The sequence below is a fragment of the Megascapheus bottae genome, chromosome 19 (genome assembly GCF_031878675.1).
Source record: "Megascapheus bottae isolate mThoBot1 chromosome 19, mThoBot2.hap1, whole genome shotgun sequence".
In the NCBI taxonomy this organism is placed as follows: domain Eukaryota; kingdom Metazoa; phylum Chordata; class Mammalia; order Rodentia; family Geomyidae; genus Megascapheus; species Megascapheus bottae.
In genome coordinates this window covers 18,403,730-18,428,449 of record NC_143527.1, presented here as the reverse complement: position 1 = coordinate 18,428,449, position 24,720 = coordinate 18,403,730, and the positions used below count along the sequence as shown (strand labels likewise).

Sequence of the window (24,720 nt, the reverse complement as noted above, 5' to 3'; positions counted from 1 at the left end):
AAACAAAAATCCTTCCTGTTGCTCACAGGCTGCAGTGGTTCACAGAGACAGAAACAAACAAAAGATATAGCATTGATGTATGGGTATTATCAGAGAAATAAAGAAGATCCAGGAGATCACAAAGGAGATGGCTAGCAAAGGATTCCTCATGAATGTAACATTAAGGAAGAGGAAGGGAGGGCTGTGCTAAGGCTCTCTGGTGGAGGGAACATCCAGCCAAAGGTCCTGAGTGAAGAATCCTCCAAAGATCTGAAGGAAACCAGTGCTGGTATGGAGCAAGCCAACAAAGTGGTGGATGGGTCAGGGACAAAGATGCAGCCAGGTGACCTGGAATGCATCCTGACATGGGGAAGCCACTGAAAGGTTCTGCGCAAAGAAAGAAGCCCTGAACCATATTTTGAAGGATCCTGTTGACTACCTTGGGAACAGAAGATTGGAGGGCAGAGGCTGGATGGCAACCCTGAGGCTAGTGTAATCTTCCAGGCGAGAGATGACAGTGGCACAGGTGGGAAGTGGCCAGCCCCTAACAGCATTATAAAGTGGCTGAGACTCTCCCCAGGCTTTCAGTCTGGCAGCAAAGACCAGAAACACATCTAAATAATTGCAATACAAAGTCTACCACACCAGGCCAAGTCTAGCAGGCACGCCTGCCTTTGTCCTTCACTCCCCTAGAGGATCCCCTGACCGTGCTGGCAGCGCAGGCTTGTACCTCAGACTCCAGCTCTGAGTCGGGGTCTATCCTCTGTATTTATGCAGTCATCTTGAAGGAAGACCCTGGTCATTAGTGCAGCCTGAGGGGTGACAGTCCCTCCCCATGCAGGGTCCACGTGCCCCATGATTTCCTGAGTCCTGATCATTCCCTGGTGCCCTTGACACAGCCTCCACGTAGCCACACAGCCTGAGCCTAGTGATACTTTAAATCAACAATTCTCTGCCTTGGCTTCTCATTGAAGTCACCTGGAGAAATTGAAAAATTGCTGCTGCCTGAGTTCTACCCCTACCCAGGGACTCCTTTAATAGATCTGGGATGCATCCTGGCATGGAATTTTCTCCAGGGTCCAAGGTGATTTAAGTGTGCAGTCAGGACTGAGAACCGCTGTGCAAAGGGCCTGGTCTGGCACCTGTCTTTCCAGGCAGAACACTCAACCTCTCTCCACCACCTGCTCTCTCAGGCAAAGCCCTGGAGTCTTTTCACCTAGGTGTACAACTTCCTCAGAAGCTGACTGTACCATGCAGGCAGGATTGCCAAGCAAGGTGAGTGCCCACATAACTCACTAGACCACTGGGACCCAGGGACTTTCTGCCAAGCACAGGCCTGGAAAGGGGTGTAATCCAGGACCCACTGCTTCTAGGGGCCCTGGGGCTGCTTCCAAGGGCAGAAAAAGCCCTGCAGCTTAGCTCCATTTAATCAAGGCTGTGCTGGAGCTGGCATCTTACCCCAGCTTCTCCTCATGTTCGATCCTTTAGGACTAGGACTTGAAACGCATTTGTATTAGACTATTCCTAGGTGAAAATGGTGTGGGCTTGGGGGTGGGGAAAACTGGATGGAATGTGATTTACACCTACCCTTCGTCCTCACACCTCCCAAGGGCAGCAGGAATCAGCAGCAGGAATCTGCTCTCAGAGCTCCTCCCTGCAGTGGGTCTATGCCATTTCACTGAGAGCGGAGTACAAGCAGTATCCCTGCTCTCTGTGCCCCCATTTCAGGCCCCTAGGCACTGAAGGCCTCTGGCCAAAGAGGAGGCTGCAGATGCTACCATTTATGAGGTCTGGCAAAAACACTGCTCAGAGGAATGGCCCTCATGCCCAGACCCCATACCCATTAGATCAGGCTTTCCCCATCTGGGTTCTCTTTGGTCCGAACAGCTACTTATACTCCTCCCCACCCTTCCCTGGCCCTCCACACCCAATAGAACCTTTTAGTTCCATCTTCACAGCACAGGAGAGGCCATTTCCCCAATATATGTTGTATCCCAGACACTCAGGTGGGATTTGAACTTTCCACAGCAAAGTCAGCAGCGCTCAGTGAATCAATCTAGGAGTCATTTTAATAGTCTCTCAGCAACTGTTCTCCACCTTCAGGCTGGTAGAGAACAGCCCCTCTAGCTTCCGTGGGGCTGGATTTTTTTAAAGTAAACACCACACTTTTGGTGATCAGAACCATGTGCAGGTGGACATCACCATAGGATGTCACCGTATGATGTCCTAAGTCAAAAACCCACAAGGATGACACCAACACAGGTGGTTGAACAGGTTAAGCGTTTTTATAAAAACAGAATTTGATGACTAAGCTTGACAGGTTATTATAATATATGCTTAGTTGGAAGTTCCTGTCCTTTTTAGATATAGTGCCCTCCATCTGAATACCTCCCAGTGGACTTGGCTTCTCCGGGGTTCCCTATAAAACCTCAGCAAGGATTTCTGAATCTTAGCTATCCTGACAGTGTGTACATCCTTGCTGGGGGGCCAGTGAGAGAGAAGGCTGACTTGTGCATTGAAACATTGAAGGCTGCTTGGCTAAACCTCTGGCCTCTATCTCCTCTGCCAAAAGCACCCTTCTCCCTGTGTGTGATGATCCAAATTGTTGGACTGTCCGAGGATATTGGGGTTTCAGAACACCCCAATTCATAAGGAACTCAGCAAGGCAAGTTTACTTTTGCAGGAGGATATACTTCTAACAAATGAACAAGAATGCTGAGTGGGCAGTCCACCCAGGTTTTATCCTAATGCAATACTGCCCTTTATTCTGATTGGTCGGAACTTAGGTTCACAACCTTGTATGATTGTCTAATTTCAAAGGGTTAAAAGTTTGTCTAAGCAATCAACCAAAAATCTGGACACCTGGCCAAAGCAGGAACTTGCCAGAAAAACAATTCTTACACAGCTGGTACTCTATATCACTTGAACCATGCCTCCAGCCCCTAGAAAAACAATTCTAATCACAGGATGTGGCTTAACTAAAACACCTTCTTATACGAAGGTGCTGACTCTTAAAATGGCAGTGCAACCACTTCAACAGAAAAGATTCTTTTATAATGCCCTCTCAGGAGGCCCTGTGTAGCTTGAGCAGCTATCCTCGAGGTCAGGACACAAGGAAGAAGGAAGCCTCTTTGGAAAAACTGGTCCACACCAGACACTCAAGCTGCTAGCAGCGTTTAGGTCCTCTCAGCCTGCAGCCTATAAGCTATGATTTTGTGTTGTTTGTAAGCCAGGGTAATGCATGCACCTGGAGAGATTCCAGGATATGCAAATAAGGAAATAAAGCAAGATACATTGTAGAGTATACAGTAGGCTACATTTTATGTAAAATGGAAAGTAGGAGAGTCTATATAATATGTATTATATACATTTATGTACATACATAAATATGTAATAACCTGCCAAGCTTAGCTATCAAATCCTATTTTTGTAAAAATGCTTAACCTGCTTGACCACCTGCATGTGGTTTCATCCATGTGGGTATTGATTTAGGGCATCATATGCTGATGTCATATGGTGAGGACCACCTGCGTGTGGTGTTTACCTTAAAAAACTCAGCCCCACTGAAGCATGGGGCTGTTCTCGACCAACCCAAAGGTGGAGAGCAGTTGCTGCACAGCTATTAAAGCGCTGGTGACTTTAATGCTGTGGGTTCAAGTCTCACCTGAGTGGCTGGGATATATTCCACATTAGCACAAAAATACAGGAAGAATAAACCAACAAACAATATTCTGATGCTTTTTATAGTAGCCCAATCGACTAAGGTATGTGATAAGGCTAAGACACATGCACCAAGGCCGAACGAGCCCCAAGGGCCAAGTAAGGGACAGCCCGGCTGCTCCCTGACTGGTGAGAATGAATTACCATTGACAAGATGGGGAAAGCCACTACCACCAAGAGGGGAGTGCACACAACCCTAAGGTAGGAAAGCTCTGCTTGTTCTCAAAGCCAAAAAGGGTTTGAGAGGAGGAGGCAGATGTGGTGAAAAGGATCTAACAGTACCCTGGTTAGCCTCTCTACCTCTCTCCTATAAGCAACCCAGAAACCACTGAAGACCAGAGAAAGCAGCGGTATGAGGGGGACACGTTTACCAACATAATAGATGAAGATGGAGTGGGGCTTGGTGGCAACAGACCCGCTGTGCTACGAGGGGGAGGTGGTGGTGAGCTAGAATGTGAAGACACAGGGACTAGAGGGAAATGAAAACTCCAGACACATTTAACACATAGAGAAACTTCCCAGGAGGGTGAGAGAAAGGGCACTGCTCAAGCACAGGGTGGTTGATGGGATGGACAGACGTGCTGTTTACAGGAAACACTGGCTCCCAGGCATGCAGAATGACTGAGTACAGTGAGTTAAAGGGTTCTGTGCTCCACAAAAGTGGATTGGATGACTGATCGATCTCCTAACTGATGAATTGCTAAGTGATGGACTCTTCTCTTGGGTGAAACTTACTTTGAAGGTCCCAACAGACTCTGATGCAACCCAGACAGAGACAGATCGACAAGAGTGAAGGCACAGGCACCAACAGCTAAGCCTCAGGGAAGGAGACACAAAATGAAAATGTACAATATTCTTACTATTATCAGATTTGAGAAGACAGCCATCAAAGGTGGGGCCGTAGCCAATAGTCACACTATATAAATGGGCTCTTGGGTGGCAGTTGGCTGTTGCATTGATTCTTAATCAGTGAGAAGCTAAATCACAGGCTGTGAAACATGTGTGAAATATCCCTTTTTTCATGCACTGGAAAGGAAAGGGCTTCACAAATCTGTAGCCAAATGATGTGATTCTAAGTAATGAGATAGGGCATGTGGGCAATGTTTTAGTATTACCACAGACCTGCTTCATCAAGATCCAACCTCACATTGAAGAAGTTATGACACCCAGTACAGGCTCCAAGCTGGGACAGTAACTTCAGATACTACTTCCTCTCAGGGCCTGGGGATTAAACACAATGCCTCATATCATTTGGATGCTCCAAGGATTGTGAATGCCCCATGCACAGACCTTCAAACCAAACAGATAGCTGTGTGACAGGTAGGGTCACCTCATTCATTGGCAGCAGATGTAAGAGAGGAAGTCACACCCTCAGACTGGTCCAGACCATGGCCACTTCTATCACCTGTCAGGATCCATGAGTCTCCATCCAAACCACAGAAGTACTTCCTCAGTAGCCTAGGTGGGACAGCAAGGGACCTTGCACACACTGTGGTGCTTGTGGAAAACTAACAGGCTAAGAACAGGATTGCTTATAAGACACAGCAGAGTTTGGGAAGAGTCGTGCTCACTTATCTGCTTCTAGGTCATGATACATTGCTTACTTTTAGCAAAGACAGGTACTTTTCATTAAGCACACATGTATACAATAAGTTCCAACTGACATCAGACTGAAGGGACAGCATGAGGGGAAAACAGCAAATCAGTTAGGGCTTATGGCACCACACTGATACCCATCCACAACTGAATAACTGAATAAACTGAATAACTGTTTTTAATAGAATAAAACTGAAAATAGTTCAGGAGCCATGAATAGAGTACTGGCAGAATACTACAGTAGCACAGTAGAATACTACGCTGCTATAAAAAAAGAAAATAGGAAGAGCTCTGTGTATTTATATGAACAGATTTCTAGGACATTTTTAAAAGCAACAGGGTATAAGGTAGCGTATACAGCAGGTTATGTTTTGTATGGTAAAAAGGAAATTAAATATGGATATTCAATTTTCTGTGTTTTAATAGCACAAAGAAATAGTGGAAGAATAAACCAAGAAATAATGCAAATAGTTTCCATATGGACAAGAGGATCAGGGTTTGCGTGGAAGGGGATAAAGGTGAGAGAAATATCATCTTTCTATAGTAACTTGATTTTTGAACTATACAAATACTGTACCTATTCAAAATCTCCAATTCAATTAAACCCAAGAACAAATGGGAAATCACTGCAGGGAAAAGAACCAAAAATATCTCCTTTCTGCCTTCTCAGAAGAATAGATTCTAACATGCCATCCTGTTTGAGAGTCACCCCTCACCTTCTTCTTTCCCCCTCCCCGCCAAGCCCAGGGAATCTTCTCTAGCTGGCCATAGTGGTCAGGCCTCCCTAGCCTTCTCTGAGAATCAGGAAGGCTGTAAATCCATGGATTATACCAGGAAGGCTGCTTCATAGCCCGTGCTTCTTTAGAATACTATTTCTATATCGTCTCACAACCCACCTGTCTCATTCAACTCCTGACATTGGCTCCAGGAGCAATCCAACTGTTCTAAGCACATGTTCCATTCTCAAACCCCTCCCTCAGCACACTGCCCATTCCTCTATCCCACTCTCCCAGGGCTTCCTCACTGTGGTCCCTGTCTCTACTCCAGCTTTGGCCCTGGGGTCAAAATAGTGAAGGACAGTATCTCATGTGGTGCTCAGCCACAGAACATGTCAGCAAAGGATTCCTGGTGAAGTGAGATAGCAGTGCCTTCCCTGAGGAGGGAGATTTCAGCTGTGTGAGTGAGCTCTTCCCCTCCCCAGTCTCTTTCTTCCTTGAGAAGGAGTGGCAGTCGAACAGCAAATCAATCAGAGTCTTCAGCACCACCCTGATGCTCATCAACAAGTAAAATTTAATTCTACTATAAGTTAAATCTATAGAAATCCATGTAAGAAAGAATTAAAGTACCTCGGTATGGTGGTTTACACCTATATGCCCAGCTATTTGGGAGGCAGAGGAGAATTGAAATCTCAAGCTTCCCAGCCAAAAATGTGATATTTAACAACAAACTGAGCTGGACATGTTGGCCCACAGCTGTAATCCTAGCTACTCAAGAGGCTGAGATCTGAGGATCAAGGTTCAAAGCCAGCCTGGACACAAAAGAACCTGAGACTCTTCTCTTCAGTTAACCTCTAGAAAAATGGAAAGTGGGGCTTGGGCTCAAGGATAGGGCGGTAGCCTTGAGCTGAAGAGCTCAGGGACAGAGCCCAAGCTGAGTTTAAGCCCCATGACCAACAAAACAAAAGAACAAACTGAGACAAAAGTAGCCAGGTGCCAGTGGCTCATGCCTATAATACATTTTACTTGGAAGGCACAGAAAGGGAAAATTGTGATTCCAGGCCAACCGAAGCATAAAAGCTTGTGAGGATGCCCCCCCATCCTGATGATACATGGGAGAATCATGGTTCGAAATCAATCTGGGGAGAAAAATCCACAAGATTCCATCTCAGCAATGGAAACTGGATGCAATGGTCTGTGCCTATAACCCCAGCAATGAGGGAAGCCTAAAGTAGGGAGATCACCATTCAGGCACATACCTAGGCTGAAAGGAGGGCCTCATCTTAAAAATAACCACCACCAATAACAACCCTGTGCTATAGACATGACTCAGCAATATGGAAATAGCTAACAAGGACATGAATCAAAACCCCAGAACTGCCAAAAAAAAAAAAAAAAAGATTTTCAAAGTTCAACTAAGGGACACCAAAACTGTGGAACATAGCATATAGCTTGTTCCTTTTTTGTTTAATATGGATATATTTTTCCAGACCCACAATAAAAGCAGATACCTGTATAGATAACCTGTATATTTGATCAGGATGATGGATAGAAGGTCCCAAATTCCTTCACTCAGTTTAATGTTTCTATATTGTTTATAATTTTAAGTTATTTTTGTAACTTGAACAAAGACCTTCCTAATTTATGGCATGCCTTCCACACACCATTGCACTGATCCATGTGCTGTCTTAAATCAGAGGCTCAGAGAGAAATTCCCTTGTCAACTGGGTCCCAGTGAAGGGATCTCAGGCCCAGAGTGGTCATAAGACTTTCTTGCTTGGCACAGTGAGTTGATAGCATAGCCGAGCTGAGAACTTATCTGTGCACTCATGGCCTGGTACAATTTCCCTGGTATCTTGTGGCCTTAAGATCAGTACACCTTTGTGAGGGTTCTTTAGTGGCTGGTAAGGAGAAGCAAGGTGTATTGGCAACAAAAAAAAATTGGCACCCCAGGACTCATTTCACGGCATGTAGGTCAATACCACCACTTCCTAAAAGTCATCCATTGACTGATGGAAGATTCCAGACAAGTGTTCATTTAGAGATGAACCATTAACTGTAAATCAAAGCCCAGAGTGAGTGCTGAGTTACAGAACTAATTGGAATAAGTGGGTAAATGGATGGCTGGTCTCAGCCCCAGTGGCCACCTGACTGTTGTCAGCCACACTGGGGGAGAGCTCCATCCGGAGTCCTCCATACAGCAATGTGAGAAAGATTGTCTTCTCCAATAGTCTCTCTCACATAGAAGTAATCGCCACTGTCTCCCTGGAAGGGAGCTGAGATGGCAGGATGCACATTAATCAATTAACAATCATGATTAAATCTGGGGTTCTACCAGCATGGGAGGCCACCTGGCAGCTACCAGCATGGCGGCCTCTTTTATGTATAGATCACCGCTTTATCACTCTGAATCCTCTTGCATCTAGTAGCTGGCTTTCCATCCACCCTCACCCCCTTGTCAGTGGTGGGGCTTGAATTCAGGGCCTGGGCACTGTCCCTGAGCTTTTTTTGCTCAAGACTGGCACTCTAGCATTTTGAGCCACAGCTCCACTTTCAACACTTGCATTTTTTGTTTTAACCTTCAATTTTGCCGAGAAGGCGATTGGTTACATGACTTATTCAAGGACACACAGGCAGTCTGCCTAACAAAGTGGGGTACCAGCTTTATGTGGGATCCTTGCCTCATATATAGCCTCCAAAGGGACAGAGGACCAAAAAGTATAGTGCTCCCCCAACACACTTTTTATCTTCTAGGAACCATTTATGTATGTGAGTTGTACATATGAATATGCATGAGCTACTTTTAATGTCTGACTAATTTTTCATGCACCTTGAAGTGTTTGCCATTCTTTGCCTATTAAACACTTCCTTCACAGTGAAAGAATGTTAGCAGGGCATGAAAACTAGTTATTTTTTCCAATTCACAGATAAGGAAACTGAGGTTCAGGAAAATCGTTCTTCTCAGGCAGAGATGAAAAGGGCCGGAACTAAAAGTTTTTGAGGTCCTTGAGACCAAAACCTCTCTCTAGTTCATCTCTTTTTGTCCATACCACTGATGGAAAATAACTTCAACTGAGGATGCACGCCTTCCCTCTGCTCTTTTTCTTTTCTTATAGTCACCTCATCACTCACTTAGAACACAGAGGTACTATGGGGGTGTGGGGAGTACTATGAAACCTCCCCAACTGGTAAAGACAGAGCTCAGAGATGAGGCTCCATGGTGGCTGGGCAAGTGCCCAGTGAAGCTGAGTTGGGGCTGGGCACTGTAAAAGTCATTGCCCACTCACTGCCACAGCTTCCACTTCACAAGCTAAGCTTTGCCCATCCAGAACTCTTGAGGACAGGGCGAGTGTCTGGGTCATCTTTGAATCTGGACATGGCTAGGGCAGGACCCCTGGGCCCTGAACACACCTCAATAAATATCCACCACCACACTGCCCTTTCCTAAGGCCTTTTCTTTCATTTCTTCAGCGCAAATTAAACAACAATGTGGATGGCAAGTGGTAGAATGACTATTTACATCCCATGTAAGATCATGTCTACACAGCCAGGATAGTTGATGCCCTAGCTAACTCTCAGAAACCAATAAACTCAACCAGCTTCTGGCGGTACCTTACCTCTCTTACTTCTGGAAGCCATGTGAAGGCCTGGATGCTTTGTCTGAATGGCTTAAAGAGAGGGCAGGGGCAATCCTCTGGGCTCTGGTGGTAAGAGGTAAGTGGGTGGAGATTGAGTAGAGAGAAGATAGAAGAAGTTGTAAGGGACAGGCATGGAAAGCATCAACTCCTACTCCATACAGGGAGGACTTCAAGTCCTATGACACAGTAATCCAAACAAGGTTTATGTGCTCAGCTGCAGAGCGTGGGTGTGGGAAGCAGTACTCCAGCTGAGGCCTCTAACAGAGGCCTGGCCACAGAAATCTTCTCAGGCTTCAGGTCAGGTGCCACCTCCTCTAGGGGACCTCACAAACCATCTCAGCCCCAAGAAATTCCCCCCTCCCACTGTAGTTGAACTTCTCATTGTCCTAGGGTGAGCAGCTTTGCCGTCCCTATTATGGTTGTTCTTATTACCTCTCATGCCATTAAAAACTCTCTAAGGGCAAAGACTTTACTACCTTTATGTCCTCAAAGTGTGTGGCACCCATGGATAGCCATCCTTTGCTGTACCACACTCTGTCCACAGAGATGTGTAGCACAAGTTTGCAAGCAAATATTAAGACTGAGTTTTATAAAATGGCACCAGATAACAGTCATCAACTTGTTAAATAAGTGGTTCATTTACAGAAAGGAAAACTGAGACTTGGGAGACTGAGGGAGGAAGACGGTGAGATGGAGGCCAGTCTGAGCTATGTAATGAATTCTAGGACAGCCTAGCCTACAAAGCCAAACCACATCAGGGAGGAAGGAAGGAAGGAAGGAAGGAAGGAAGGAAGGAAGGAAGGAAGGAAGGAAGGAAGGAAGGAAGATAGGAAGATCTTATTGTGTGGCCTGTAAATACTCCTGTAAGCGGCATCTCCAGGATTTATCTTTGTGGTGCTGGGCATCAAACCCAGGACCACACAGGTACTATACCACAAAACTACACCCTTAGCCCACATTCCCACACTATCACAGAAAGAAATCTAACCATCGAATGTTTATTACTTCATACCTAACTAACTTCATCTCCTGGGTTCTCTTGAATTCACCCTTTTTGCAGTAGCTCAGCTTGAACAAAAATCCAGACAACACACAGAATGAATTGGACTAGTGTCTTAACACAAGTCCCTTCATCCACACTAAGAGTAGGTGCTGAGGCATATCACTTAGTGTATGGGTGCTGGCCCCATAGTGGATTTTACATGTTCCTCTGGCCCCTGTATAAAGCCATAGTTAGAGCTATTGCCTGATCAAGGCAGGCTCGCCTTCATGGAAAGAACATATTCTGGGTAGTGATAATGTCTTCTTTTTCTGTCTATAACTTGTGACCTCTACTCTGTGTGTGTGTGTGTGTGTGTGTGTGTGTGTGTGTGTGTGTGTGTGTGTGTGTGTGTGTGTGTATGTACGTATGCATGTGCCTATGTGTGCTTTGCTGGTGATTGAGTTCAGGGCCTGTAGAAACTACCATTAAGCAACACCTCTGGCCCTTTTCAAAAATATTTTTTTTTAATTTTGAGCCAAGAACTCCTTATGCTCTCTAGAATGGTCTTGAATTTGAGATCCTCTTTCCTCAGTCTCCCACAAAATATCTGGAATCGCTGACTTGTTAGGATTGGTACCTAAAAGCAAAACTAATCCTATGGGATTGAAAGATGAGATACAATTTTTTTTTCTGCCAGTCTTGGGGTTTGAACTCAGGGCCTGGACACTATCCTTGAGCACTTTTGCTCAAGTTTTGCACTCTGCCACTTGAGCCACACCACTGCTTACAGCTTTTTCTATGTATGTGATACTGAGGAATCAGACCCAGGGCTTCATGAATGCTAGGTGAGCATTCTACCACTAGGCCAAACTCCCAGCCCCCAAGATACAAATCTTTTTGACCAATGGTATTTTCTCAGTGTCTCCAAAGCCATAGAACATTGTAGGATTTTTTGTTCTGGATCTATCTCTAACCCAGGACTGGCTGATTCTTGTGATTTTTTATGAAAAAACAAAATCTTTCCTATCACCCAACTACACAGGTGTATCAGCCTACCCATCCCTAGCCTGCCTCTGGGTCAGCTGACAAGCTGGAGCTCTCATGTTCCCTTGAGACCAGGCCTACCAGTCAGTAAATCCATGAGCATAGCTCAGCTGTCCCTGGGTTTCTTCCTTCCTCATCACTGGAGACAAGTCAGGAGCTCAAGGAGAACACAACAACATAGAGTTGAACATGATAAATATGCATCCCAAATTTTTAAAAACCAAATTGCTCAAATCAAGCTTATTCTGAGAGGTTCCTATTGCCGGGGGTCTCTAGTGCACCAATCAGCATAATTAAATAGGAAGATCTCTCTGGAATTGATTGTGCTTTTCCATGGTGGTTTTTTTTTCTTTTTTTTTTTTATCATTGGAGGACCATTTCAGTGAGATGATTTTAAGGTGATAAGAACCCCCAAATTAGAAACTAATTAAGGAGACTGAAAATACAAATGTATTTGTTTTTAGTCAGGCACTATTTTTATCGGAAGAATCATGAAAAATTAAAATTGTTAAATACACATAGGAAGGTTGTCAGTCAAGGGCAATGTGGCTTTCTGCCTCTTCTCTATGCAAACCTTAAGGTGGTATAGGAGTTGCTGCTCCATGTGGGCCCCCAGAAAGCAAGAAAGAAACTAATTTGCCTCTTTCAGGATATTCCTCTACAGGACCCCAGGGTTAAGTCATAGATAAACACTTTCTCCTATCCATTTAACTGAGGAGGACATTAAGGCCAAGGAAAGGTAATACTTTATATTGATTATATGATGAAATGATAATATTCTAAATATATTGAGTTAAATATATGATTGAAATCAATTCCACCTGCTGTTTTTCATGTTTGTCCATGTAACTAGCAAATTGAGAGTAGTGTGGCTTGCACCTGTGGCCTGCTTCCTGTCTCTTCTGGGTCACTCCTCTCTTCTGTGACACCCAACCCCATCCTGCCCCCACCCAAGAAACTTCACTGGAAACAGTTTTTAAGACTCTTTAGGAATTGTGAGAATGTCCCTCTTATCTTCTCAAATCTTCATAATCCTAGGCTTCCTGACTCTGCCTTCTGTGTCTCTCAGGCCACAACCCTCAAACATGATCACCAATTATAAGTAAAAGGTCCCACTTTAAACCCCATTTCCTGTGGCCAGAGGAGTTCTAAACACCAAGCTGACCAGGCAGTGAGCCATCATTAGTCCCAGGGCAGAATGCCCTCCTCCCAAACTGTCCCTCTCCCACCTGCCACTTGAGCTCTTCCAAGAGCCAAAAAGTAGAAGTAAACTAAATATATAGATTATGCCAGTGGCTTGGATTTGTTTTGTATGGTGTATTTTATTTTATTCTTGAGAGCACTTTCACTAATTTGTAGGCAAGGACCTGTCTCAATGCTTTCTCCTCTGCTACATCCTCTGTCTAGGGACAGACTGTCTCATTTTCTGCATTTCTGCATTAGTGAAGTATACATAGTAGGTGCTTGGTAACTATTGGTCAGATTGGTTAAAACCTTTCTCCTTTTATTTGTACCATCACTAGGGCTTGAACTCAGGAGCTGGTTGCTGTGTTCTGCCACTTGTAGAGCCACAGCACTACTATCAGCTTTTTTCTGATTACTCAGAGATAAAAATCTCACGGACTTTTACCCCAGGCCTGGATTTAAACCACAATCCTCAGCTCTCAGCCTCCTGAGTAGCTAGGATTACAGGTATGGGCCACCAGTACTTGACTAAAGAACTTCTGACAGCACACTGCCCTATCTTCCCTTGCCCACCTCCTACTGCTAAAAGACCTCTCAGGGTCAGCCCTAGTCCCGAGTCAAGCTTGAATTGTACTGACCAGCTGCCCCACTGAGAACTAGAATATGAGGACAGCTCAGGTCCAATACCTCATATTTAGCTCAAGCACCCAAGGAATGACCTCATTCTCTGCTAACCCCTCCAGTCCCAAGAGCTCTGTCCTTTCCATTTCCTTGCAGAGACAGGAGTCAAGTCTTGGAGCTGCCCAGTGAGTGTAGCTGATACACAGCCTAAAGCTGGGTTCAGCTTTCCAGATTCCTCCAACTTATTCTTTCTGCCTGATTTAGAACAAGGCCACCCAGAAGCCTTATTACTCTGCCCCTCCCCAGCCTTGGCTCTGACCTCAGGACCCTGACATTGGCCTGAACTGGAATGGAATCTGCCACACCCTCTTGGGCCTTCTGCTCCTGGACACAGGCCCTTCCTCCTTTGACCTGGTCATTTTCCCAAGGCTCCAAGCTATTTTTGCTTCTGTCTCAGCCTGCTGTGTTCCCTATGACAGAAGTTGCTAAAGCAGCATAAGTGACAGTGTAGACCAGACAACCAGTGGGAACAGCTCTGTCACTGGATCAAAACTCACCTTGGGGGTTTCTAGTCCTATGGATTCCCTCTCCTTCTAATCCCTCCTAAACCCTAACAGTCTGCTTGATACATCTTCCTACCTTGGCTAAGTTCCAGGATCAACTGCTAAACCCACAGTGTCTATCAAAATTTGAACACCCCCTTCAGATGCCTACTCAGGACCTCCTGGGCTACCTCCTATCATCTACCACCTGCACAGGCATCCTTGAAGGAATAAGGGAGCCACAAACTCGTTCTTTTTCTCAGAAAAAAACACTCAATTATCTGAAGCAAACCTGAAGTTTTACAAAACATCAGGATCCCCAGACCCACCCATATGCATCAAATGCAACAATCTCCCTTCCCCTTTACTGCCTCAGTTTCCCCACTGGCACAGATTTCCTGCCCCACACAAGAGCTGATGGGAATAATGTCTACTTGATTTGTTACTCTGTTTCTCAAATCAGACACGCTCCATCAATAAAGGCATCGAGTCATGCATGCCACAAGCCTAGGAAGTGAATCCAGCCGATGCTAAATCTTCTGATGCTTGGCTCCAGCAAACACATGGGCAAAAACTAATAACCATAAAGTGTCCATCTATCGTCTTATCAGGCCATCCTGTGCTTTGTTTGCATAGTTATCATCCTGAGGTTGACATTTTATGTCTATAGCACGCTGATAAATTCTCCCACCTGTCACATCATTCATAAAGGACAGACAAGCTGCGGGTTCATTACCTGTCATTACACCATGTACATGTCAATGGGAGCCAACGCATCGATTCTTCTTGAGTCACCCCAGGGTGCCGACCCCCACTTGAAGGCTGTAGGTTCAACAGACTGTGGCTCACTCTTCAGGCCCCAAGTGGGCACACCACCATCCCTTCTTCCTCTTCTGCTAACCCACTCCTCAGGGGGGAAGCCACCTGAGATTCAGATCTCTCACAGAGAATCTGCAGGAAGAACAGAGGCCTATATCACCTACCATGGCAGAGACACCTATCCATCTCTTTGAAATATTCTGGAATCTTCTAGATATCCTCTCATTGCCTTTTCTTATCATGTCTTACAATCCCTGGTGACTATACCAGCTTTATGCACTCCAGAAAGTTCACTGATAAGGCTCTATCCATAGCCTTTGAGACACACATATGCATACAAACTCCATTCCTATTTTTGTTTTTTTTTTTCCATTTTGGGGCTTGTTGTTTTCCCTTTGATTTCTGGCAGCACTGGGGATTAAACATAAGGCCCTACTAGATGCTGTACTACTTGAGTCACACCCCCTAGCACTTTTTGCCTTGTTTGTTTTTCATGTAAGTTCTTATCCTTTTTCCTCCCAGGCCAATCTTGGCCTAAAATCCTCCTATGTGTACTTCCTCAGTAGCTCAGATTACAGAAATCTTTCACTATGCCCAATTTGTTCTTTGAGATAAAATCCTAACCTTATCCCCAAGCTGGTTGCAAACCTGGATTCTCCTATTTACACCGCCTAAATCTCTGGTACTACAGACGTGCACCATCATGCCTTTCCCTCCTAATTTCTTACCTCTGCACATTACATTCTGTCTTCCTAAAAGACATGTGTCCAAATGCTAGCCATCATTCAGAGTTTAGACTTAGGATGAGCTGTCCCTTGGCCCAGGCAAAAGGAAGAAAATGAATGTCCCTGCTCTACCAGTGTAATATATAAATATCAAGATCTGTCAGCTGAGGAACACTTCTCCACCCTGCGGCCCAGGTCTCTGAGGCCAGGTTTCTGTGAGCTGTGCTCTGGGGGATTCCTGCAAGGCCACCCCACCCATGGCTACTGATAAACATCTTTTCATAGCCCTGCATCCCAAAGTGAGGGACCAAAGTAGAGATGATGCACATGTCTCTGAGGTGAGGGATAGGAACAGTAGCTTCATGAATCACTATATTTTATAACCATAACTTCAGCTCACAATCTGTTTGGAGGAGCTAGCAGGTGTCCATCTGAAGTTGCCATTCCTCTCCTGTACATAGACACTGGGTCTGCATTGGCCACAGCCCCAAACCTCTCACCAGGCCTGGCTGGTAGTAAGACAAACTCATGTTGTCCACATGGCTGTGCTACTGAGATGTACTCCAACCTTCAACTCCTCCTTTTCAGCCAAGTAAGGAGAAGCAGCACAGAGGACAAGGAAATCAGCCATCATAAAGAGCCACAGGCTCTGACCCTGAGCCTCTCCACTCAGCCTTCAAGGGAGGCCCTCCTGTGCAAGGTAACATGCAGCCAAGAGCTGCTTTGAAAGGCAAGCTGTTATTATCACCTTCAAGAGACATACATGCATTCCATATGCTTTTCTACATGTGTGATTCAAAAAACAAAAAAAAGACTAAAGAAAAGGAAAAACACAAAATTCTGCTCCTATTTAAAAAAAAAAAAAAAAAAGGTCTCAGCTGCTTCGAGACATAAGATTCCAAAGCTGCTATTTTTCCACTGACACAGAGAAATCACACCTAAGATGTCCCTGCCTGGGTGTGGGAGCCAGAGCCAACCTCCCCCTAGAATAAGCAGCACAGTTCTAAAAGCAAAAAGCCAGGGCAGGTGACAAATCCATAGAGTTGGGCAGGAAAATGACCCAAGCCATCAATGTCCGCCATATAGCTCAGTGTACATCCTGATGTCCACTTTTAGCCAACAGAAGACCAGACCATCATCCATCAGGCCCTGGAGAAAACTGTCTCCTTTGTATTAGTGTTGGGTCCTCATTTAATCCTTGGAGCCCTTATTAACTGTCACAGGAGAGGGAGATAATGCACCCAGAAGAAGCCAGTCACTGGGTCAGCCCACTGATTACAAAGTCTCCTTATCCCCTAGCATGAGGCCAGCAGCAGCAGCAGCGGAATGCCCACATCTGAGGTAGAGGGTGCAGCTGCATGTATTCACAACCAGCATGGCCAGGTTCTCTGGCAAGGTGGGGCTGAAACATATTCATAGCAGATGGTACTGTCACCCTCACTCCAGGATTCTCATTCCTAATTATCTGTGCTGTCAGGCAAACAATTAACCCTCTAAGAAAAATTGCACTGTCCACTCCCAACCATATGAAAAGACACAGTTTCCAAGGACAAGGGACACTCAGGGCCACCTGCACTCCATTCCAGATCTTGCCACCCTGTGCCATCTCACCATTGCCTGACCTCAGTGGTCTGTTGCTTGCTTTGAGGCAGTCCCCCTCCTCTGATCCTGAGGGCTTTTCTCATTTAATAAAAAATGGTACTGGATTCAATCTCAAAGATCTCCTCAGGCCCACAGAGCCACCATCCTGCAGTCTGTTCCACCTGAATTTTAAATTCCTTTAGAGCAGAAGCTGTTTACTCTTGGCCATTAACTCATTGGCTTATTTGTCTACCTATCCATCTGTCTACTCATTCAGTTATTGTATGTTTTAACCATGTTTCCCAGGACAGACCAAGAAAATACCTGCTAAACCTTCATTCCCACTTCTTGGTATTTTTGGTCCTCGGACATGTGGGACAATAAGGACAGGATAGGAAGAGGAAGGCAGTATCAGGCTGTAGGCAGGAGACTTTCTACTGTATTTTGGCTCTCTGAGTAGCAAGGGCAACAGGAAGGCAGCCCCCACTCCAGAAGGCTGAAGTTGGTGAGCAGGCTAGGACCTGAAAAGGGGTGGAGCCTTGTGATGAAGCTTGGTTGGGAAGCCTCCTGTCCCATTCCCACAGGTGGCTACATAGTCCAGTTAGCCACCACAAGGCTGATGGCCACAGGGCCTGCCCTTATAGGTGCTCAATAAATAACTTAGGCATGAGGAAATGATCCAGGATTTTTCCATGAAAGGGAATTGTTTGAAAAGGAGATGACGATGTAAAGCCCAGATCAGGAAATCTAATTCACTCTCCCTCATGTGCTATCGTGAGTAAGCTAGAGGTTGTGGGGCAGCTTGCTGTTATTTACTCACAGGGTTCTCAGAGAGCCTTCAGGGCCTTACAGATGTGGTCTGGACAGGCTGAGAGGCTAGCAGCTCCAAGAAGGGAAAGAGGGTAAGGCTCTGCTGTTGGTGGCCTTGATCTAGTCTCACGGACTGGGAAATAAAAGTAGAAATGAAGAGTGAAGAGAAAGGAAGAAAGGAGAGGGAACAAAGAAAGGAAAAAGGAGGAGGAGGAGGAGGAGGAGGAGAGGAGAAAAGGGGGAAAGAAGAGGAAGGGACTCATCTGGGCACTATCTGGCCTACTACAGGACAGCAGACAGTCTCTACAGGCAAAGACGATACCCTGGGATCCCAAGGAAGGATTGTGGAAAATGGGTTGGGATCTGGAGCCTCTCATCTACCACCATGTACCCTGGCCAGCCCTTGTGACATCTTTCTTCCCTCCCCCATGGCCTATCTGTCCACCAGCACCAGCCCCTGCTGTGCTCAGGAGCACAAAATTTCTCTCCAGATCTTGGGAACAAAGAAGTTGTGTTTATATTCACAGTGGGATAGTGCCCACTCAGACTCTGCCCACTTAAAGGTGGCACACATGACCCCACCCAGAGCCTGAGTGGATGGATGCCAATGTCTGGCTGGACATTTCTAAATATGAGCCTAGCATACAGAGTCAAGTTCCCAAACTTTCTCTGCTCTTAGAGACCTGGCCAGGATTCTTAAGTTTGCTTGAGGGAAGAAGCTGCTGGGGACACAGGATCAGGAGGCAGCCAGCTACAACCACTAACATGCGGCAATACTTTCTGAGCCCCTGGAAGTCTTACAGTCTCCTTAGAGCAAGAGAAAGGACTAACCAGCACCCAGAGCCTAATCAATTGCCCACAATTCGGGCAGCAGAGACCAGAAACTCACTGCTTCCTCAGATGTGCATGAATTAAAAATATACAAGTGGAATATTTTTCCCTTCCCCTACTCCTCAACCCCCTGAAGCCTGGGGTGCTTGTTAAAAATAACCTTGCTGTGGCATGGATCCTGAACAGCCCAGTGGCTGGCAGAGAAATTAAGGAATCTTTGGAGACAGGGCTGCTAAGTGACTACCCCTTGGGAGTGGTCCAGGAAGGACCCAGAAGAGGGGGTGCTTTCTGGCACACCCTGTACTACATGGATTATTAGCATCAAATAGGTGTTTTTTTATACACGGGTTTGTTTTGTTTTGTTTTTTTAATAGAGGGTCATAGGGGATACTTGAAGCTTAAGATCAAGGATGACTTGACACTAACTTTGCAACACAGCTGCACAGCGCCAACTGGCTGGACAGGGCCCTGAGAAGGGTCCAAGATACTCGGGCCACCAGAAACACAGATATCCCAGTAGCATCCAAAGAGCCAGAGTCTCAGATCTTTAACAAGCAGGCTGTGTGACCTCAGCCAGAGGTACCCAAGATTTCTGGGCCTGGATTAATTGCCAAACCAGATACTGTCTAACCTTAATGTTTCATTGTGGTTTTTGTTGTTGTTGTTTTAGGACTGGGGAAAGACAAATTCTGAACCTTGCTCTCCCCATTCTGGACAGATGAGAGGAATTCTATGATGGGTGGGGAGTAAAATCAGGAAACCAGTAGAAAGGAGAAAAGTTGTTCTGAGAGAGAGAGACAGAGAGAAATAGAGACAGAGAGAGAGAGAGAGAGAGAGAGGCCAACCAATACCATGTCTTACTGGCAAAGTATACATGACAGAAAGAGTATCAGTTTGATATTTAAAATACTTTGGACTTGAATCCTGCTTAGGCTATTAGTATTATTTGTGGATTTATTACATATGATGTTGACCAAGCACAGTATTTTTTAAAAAGACATTCAAAAAACAAAAATTTTAATTGGATGTCCATGGCTCACTCCTATAATCCTAGCCATTTAGAAAGCTGAGATCTGAGGATCTTAGTTCAAAGCTAGCCTAAGAAAGTTCCTGAGACATTATCTGCAAAGTGGGATGAAGCTGTGGTTCATATGGTAGAATGCTAGCTTCAAACACAAAAGCTCAGGGACAGAGCTTAGGCTGAGTGCAAGCTCCAGGCCTGGCACACACAAAAAAAATAATTAATTCTCACACGTGCATTACACAGCTCAGTGGGTGCAGAGAAGCTCTCTGTCTGGTGTTATAAGTCATATTAAAATAGTTCTGTGATCTGTTAAGGGTTTCCTAGCCTTTGCTTTTTGTGAAAATCTGCCTCTGGAAAAGGAAATAGTGCCCCTCCCCAAGTAAAACAATTAAAAAGTTGGGAATAGTCAGAAGTCAAAAGTCAGAAGTCATGTAATGTGTTTAATTAAAGTGAGAAAGCAACCATTCTCAATTTGCTGACAGGCTGATGTCTCTAGTGGATGCTGGGCTGCATTGTGAGAAAAATTGAATCCACCATCTTTAAACACTATAGACTGTATGTATCTGGAACACTTGTAGTTTTCCCTCCACAGCCTCACACAGGGCTTCTGTATGCTAATTCCAGTAATTCACTGTCCCTGGGGAATATTGGCTTCCCCATCCTGCCATTTACCCCATACCCTGAGCTACGGGTAGCAATGAAATGTGGTCTCTGGAATCAGGCTTGGTCCAAATCCACTTCCTATTAACCGAGTGACCTTAGACTTCCCTGTGCCTCCGCTTCTTCCTCTGTAAAGTAAATGTGGATGTGAGGGATGGTGATCTCCCCAAATCTACACTTCTGCCCCTAACAGCCACCTGGACAACCAGATTGCATTTTCTGTGAGTTTGGCTCCTACCACCTCCCATCTCTACAAAGCTCCAGACCTACAGCTGCTGTGGTTCCTTCTCTCCTGTCTTACACGCACTGCTTCTCTAGTCTCTCTGCATTCGGCAGTGCATGGTGAGGGTTCTGACACTGTGCCCTGGAGTTGGACAGAATGTGTTTGAGACGGGTGCTTGTCAGCCTTAGTGTGTCACAGGTCACTTGGGAATCGTGTCCAAATGTAACACACAGCTGCCGATGCAGGAGGTCACAGGTGGAGACCAAATCTCCATTTCTAACAAGCTCATATCCCATGGTGTGTCCACATCACCTCACTGGTCTAAAACCATCCTTTGTTTAGCAATGCTGGCATGGAGTGTGAGAGGGAAGGGGACCCCATCGGCCACATCTGCAGAAGAACAGGTCTAGCTAGAGACGGTGTGGAGGAGACCAAAGCAGAGAAAGAAAGCAGGATGCTGTATGCAAGAACCTTACCCCATACTACAAACAGCACTCACTGAGAAAATACAGCAACACAGAAATGATTAACACATATTAACTAAGAAAAGCAGACTGCCAATTATGTGTATGTGATGTCTTCAATATTGCCAAATGAATACTAGGAAAACTGACAGAAGGACTGAAGCCCAGAAGGACCACAAAGACTGTGTCAGGCAATGCACCTACACCTGGGGGTTTTCCTTTATATTTCTTCTTATTTTCCCAAGGAAAATAATTTTTCACTTATCTTCCATGTAATCTCAAATGTTCTACTCTTCAGAATCACCAGTTTTCTTGGTGATAGAGCTTTTTGGTGAATTTTAAGTAAAATCGTCATTGTTTGCTGAGGCTTGGAAAATGGTGTATCTCAGGCAAACCCCCAAAACACAGCAACTCAGATTGTGTTTTTCCTCTGAGTCAAGGGTCCAGCGCTTTGGAAAGCTGGCGCCATCACCTCTCACTATAGCAACAGGAAGACCTTGGTAACCCTGAGCGAACAGTTATTAAGAGTAAAAATAGGACACGTGTGGCTAGATGCTCAGTGAGAAAGTGCTGTGGGTTTGCATTGGACAAGCTGGGTTTGAGCCCTATTGGCCTCTTTTGAAGGAGAAGAAAAAAAAAACAGCCCTTGAAAGTGAGTTTCTGCAAGAGTGCAAGAGTATAAGAAATGCTCAGCATTTTCTCTTTGTTTCCAGGTCCAGGGACATACATTGCCTTTCAAACACCAGTTCTAGAATGACTATAAATGGTCTCTCTTAGAATAGCAGTCACAGAACATAAGGGGCAAACAGGGGGATGTCCATTGTTCCCTTAGCTTTGGCCATGTTTATATCACTCCCCTGGAAACCCTGTTCAAGATTCAGCTCCCCTAGCTCACATTGCCCTCTCCCCTTTCCCATCCCATTTGTACAGGGTCTTTTCCATTTCCTCCAGGGCAGATGTTTCAAGCCCCTCAGGACCCCATCTAGGCCTTAGTGCTGACCCCGGAAGGCTGGAAGGCAGTCCTAGCCCAAGTCTAGCTGATTCTGCTGAGGTACAGAGTCCAAGTCCAGGCTACTGCCCAGTTCCCAAATCTATCTTATACTAGGATGATACAAGTTTAAGGGATAGTTCTGTAGCCACCTGGCTGAGGGACCTTGGACAAATTATGTACCATCTCTTCATCTCTACTCCATCATCAGTAAAAATTAAATGAGTGTATGGGGCTTTCTTAGACCTATCTGCTTCTCACACTTCATGATGCCAATGGAAATATTAATTTTTCTAGAGATACAGATGAGATAGGTTGATTTTTATAGGCAGCTACACATCATCCCTTCAAGCAACAAAATGTGTTTTCTCTTAACCTTACTACAATATGTGTGACTTTAAATGTCTGCTTGCTTCCCTTTCTATTGTGGTAAAGAATATAAAATATAAACTTTGTTTACGAACATTTTCCCCAGACTCCAAGACCACCATGGAAGGGCTGACATGCCCATCTTAAGGGTGAGGTCATTCCAATGAGCTTGGAACTGTACTGTCAAAACTTATTCTCTCCAATTGACTCTGTGCCCAAAGAAAGCTCCTAGAAACCACATCTCCACCCCCACTCCTGATAGATCAGCTGCCCTGTCTCACCTCTAATGTGAACCCTAGGCTGCGCCACCTCTAACCTGAGCAGAAATGGAAAAATGTGCTTGAGAGTAAGGAGCCAGGGTGGTGCTGTCTGTAAGGACCACAGGACTTTCCTCCACATAGAAGCTGTGTTGGGCATGGGAGCCTTTGTCTCAGCAAGTAAGGCACCTGTTTCTTGGCTCCTCACCTGTACTAGTGTATCCTTTAGTTTCACTGGCTGATGTCCCCAAGAAGGTTCACAGATTATCAGGAGCAGACATCACCACCAGGGCTGTATGAGAAGGGCAAACTCACATTTGAAATTCCATTCCAGTGCTACCTATCCCTAGTGGGTCCCTTTCTGCAAACCAGTCCCCAAATTTCTCTCTGTCTGTGCCTGTTGTGTCTCAAAGGCAAGAGATGCTGAATCACACATGAGGCTTCTCTGTCCTGGCCTCCCCTGGAAGTCATCAGAGGCCAAGACCAGGGGCAGGCTTCTTCCCGAGACCCAGAACCACCTACTTGGCAGAGCAATGTGTAGGTACCTACAGGTGGCTAAAATTCAGCCCCACCTCTGCTCCCTCCATCCAGGAATGAGCCAGTTTCTATTTCATGCCTGAAATGTGGCACAACTGTAAAACAGTCAAAACCCTGCGAAAGAGTAAACCAAGCATTTCAGTTGATTAGACAATGCCGTTGTTAGAATCGGAGCTGGGTCTTGCTCTGCTTTGCCTTCTGGTTTCCCCCATAGAAGAGGTATTTTACTGTCATAAGCTCATCTCAACCACAACAGCTGGACCAGATGGCAAGCTTGGACTTAGAATTCAATTCTAGCTCTGTCCATCCCATGGGCATTCTTGGTCTAGCCCCCATCTTCACAGGCAGGTACACTGAGTTTTGGAAAGGGTCACATAGTCTGGATTCAAACTCTCATCTGCTGAGTCTAGAACATGATTCCTTGGTTGCCATGTTTCCTGGAAGACAAGTTCCTAACTTGGACAAGGAAGTAACTGCTGCTCTGCTCTGGATCTGCCATCTCTGGCAGACACTACAGTTTCTTGTCCTGTACAAGCTAAGACAGGACTGCCAGGATTAGTCCCTCAGGTAAGGTTGGTTGTGAGAAGTGACATGTGGACCTATGTTTTCTGTCTGCTCCACTGCCAACTCTGCTCAAGCACCTAAGAAGCCTTGGGGGGGGGGGCAGAGCAGAGACACAGGAAGCTGGGGCTGAGGGAGGGTTGGGGAAGCAGACAAGGGGAACAGAACTGAGGGTCTCTAAATGCAGCCCTGGAATGGTCTAGTGACAGGTACCAGCTCAGTAGTTCAAACCAGAGTCACAGTACCTGGCCACGCCTGAGAGAGGAGGGAGGGCACAGTATACAATGAGGATGGCCAAAAGAAATGTCTGAGAAGAACAATGACAAATTTTCTCGCAACAACTACATGACAAGCCTCATCTTTTCCCTCCCTCCTAACACCAGCCCAGCCCTGCTGGTACAACCTAGAAGATATGTGTGATCTTTTGGCAGGTTTCAGTGAATCCCTGTTGAGAGGACAGTCAGGAAATAAATGATTGCAACAGACCCCTTATAAGAGGGAATGGTGGTCTCAGAAGAGGAGGCTGGACAAATGCTACCACAGCAGAAACTCTGAGTTACCCAGTCTCCTGAGTTACATAACAAATGAGACCAGGAGTGCTAGAGGCAAAAAAAACCCAAGCCAAGCTTCTCAAAGATCTTGCAGCTTGGAGGTTTTCAGGCTATGAGCCAGCCCAAACTGGGAAATGAGGCCCCGACCAGTCCATTGGCTTCAAGATAGCAAAGGGCTTTGAATCTCCAGGCCTAGCAGAGGCCATGTTGGAGACACACAGCCCTGGAGTCCTGGCCATGCAGGGAAGCCAATTATTCTCTTTACTACATTTGAAAGCATAGTCACACTGTTCTAAG

At 45.6% G+C, this 24,720-nt stretch overlaps 1 protein-coding gene across 1 annotated transcript in view; it reads right to left on the bottom strand.

The window, feature by feature from the left end:
* Zbtb7c (zinc finger and BTB domain containing 7C) overlaps positions 1 to 24,720 on the bottom strand; it is a 280,314-nt gene that overhangs the window by 207,789 nt on the left and 47,805 nt on the right. Inside the window, exon 2 of the mRNA XM_090353133.1 lies at positions 14,760 to 14,974. The gene's annotated coding sequence lies outside the window, so the exon portion shown is untranslated. The remainder of the gene's footprint in view (positions 1 to 14,759; positions 14,975 to 24,720) is intronic.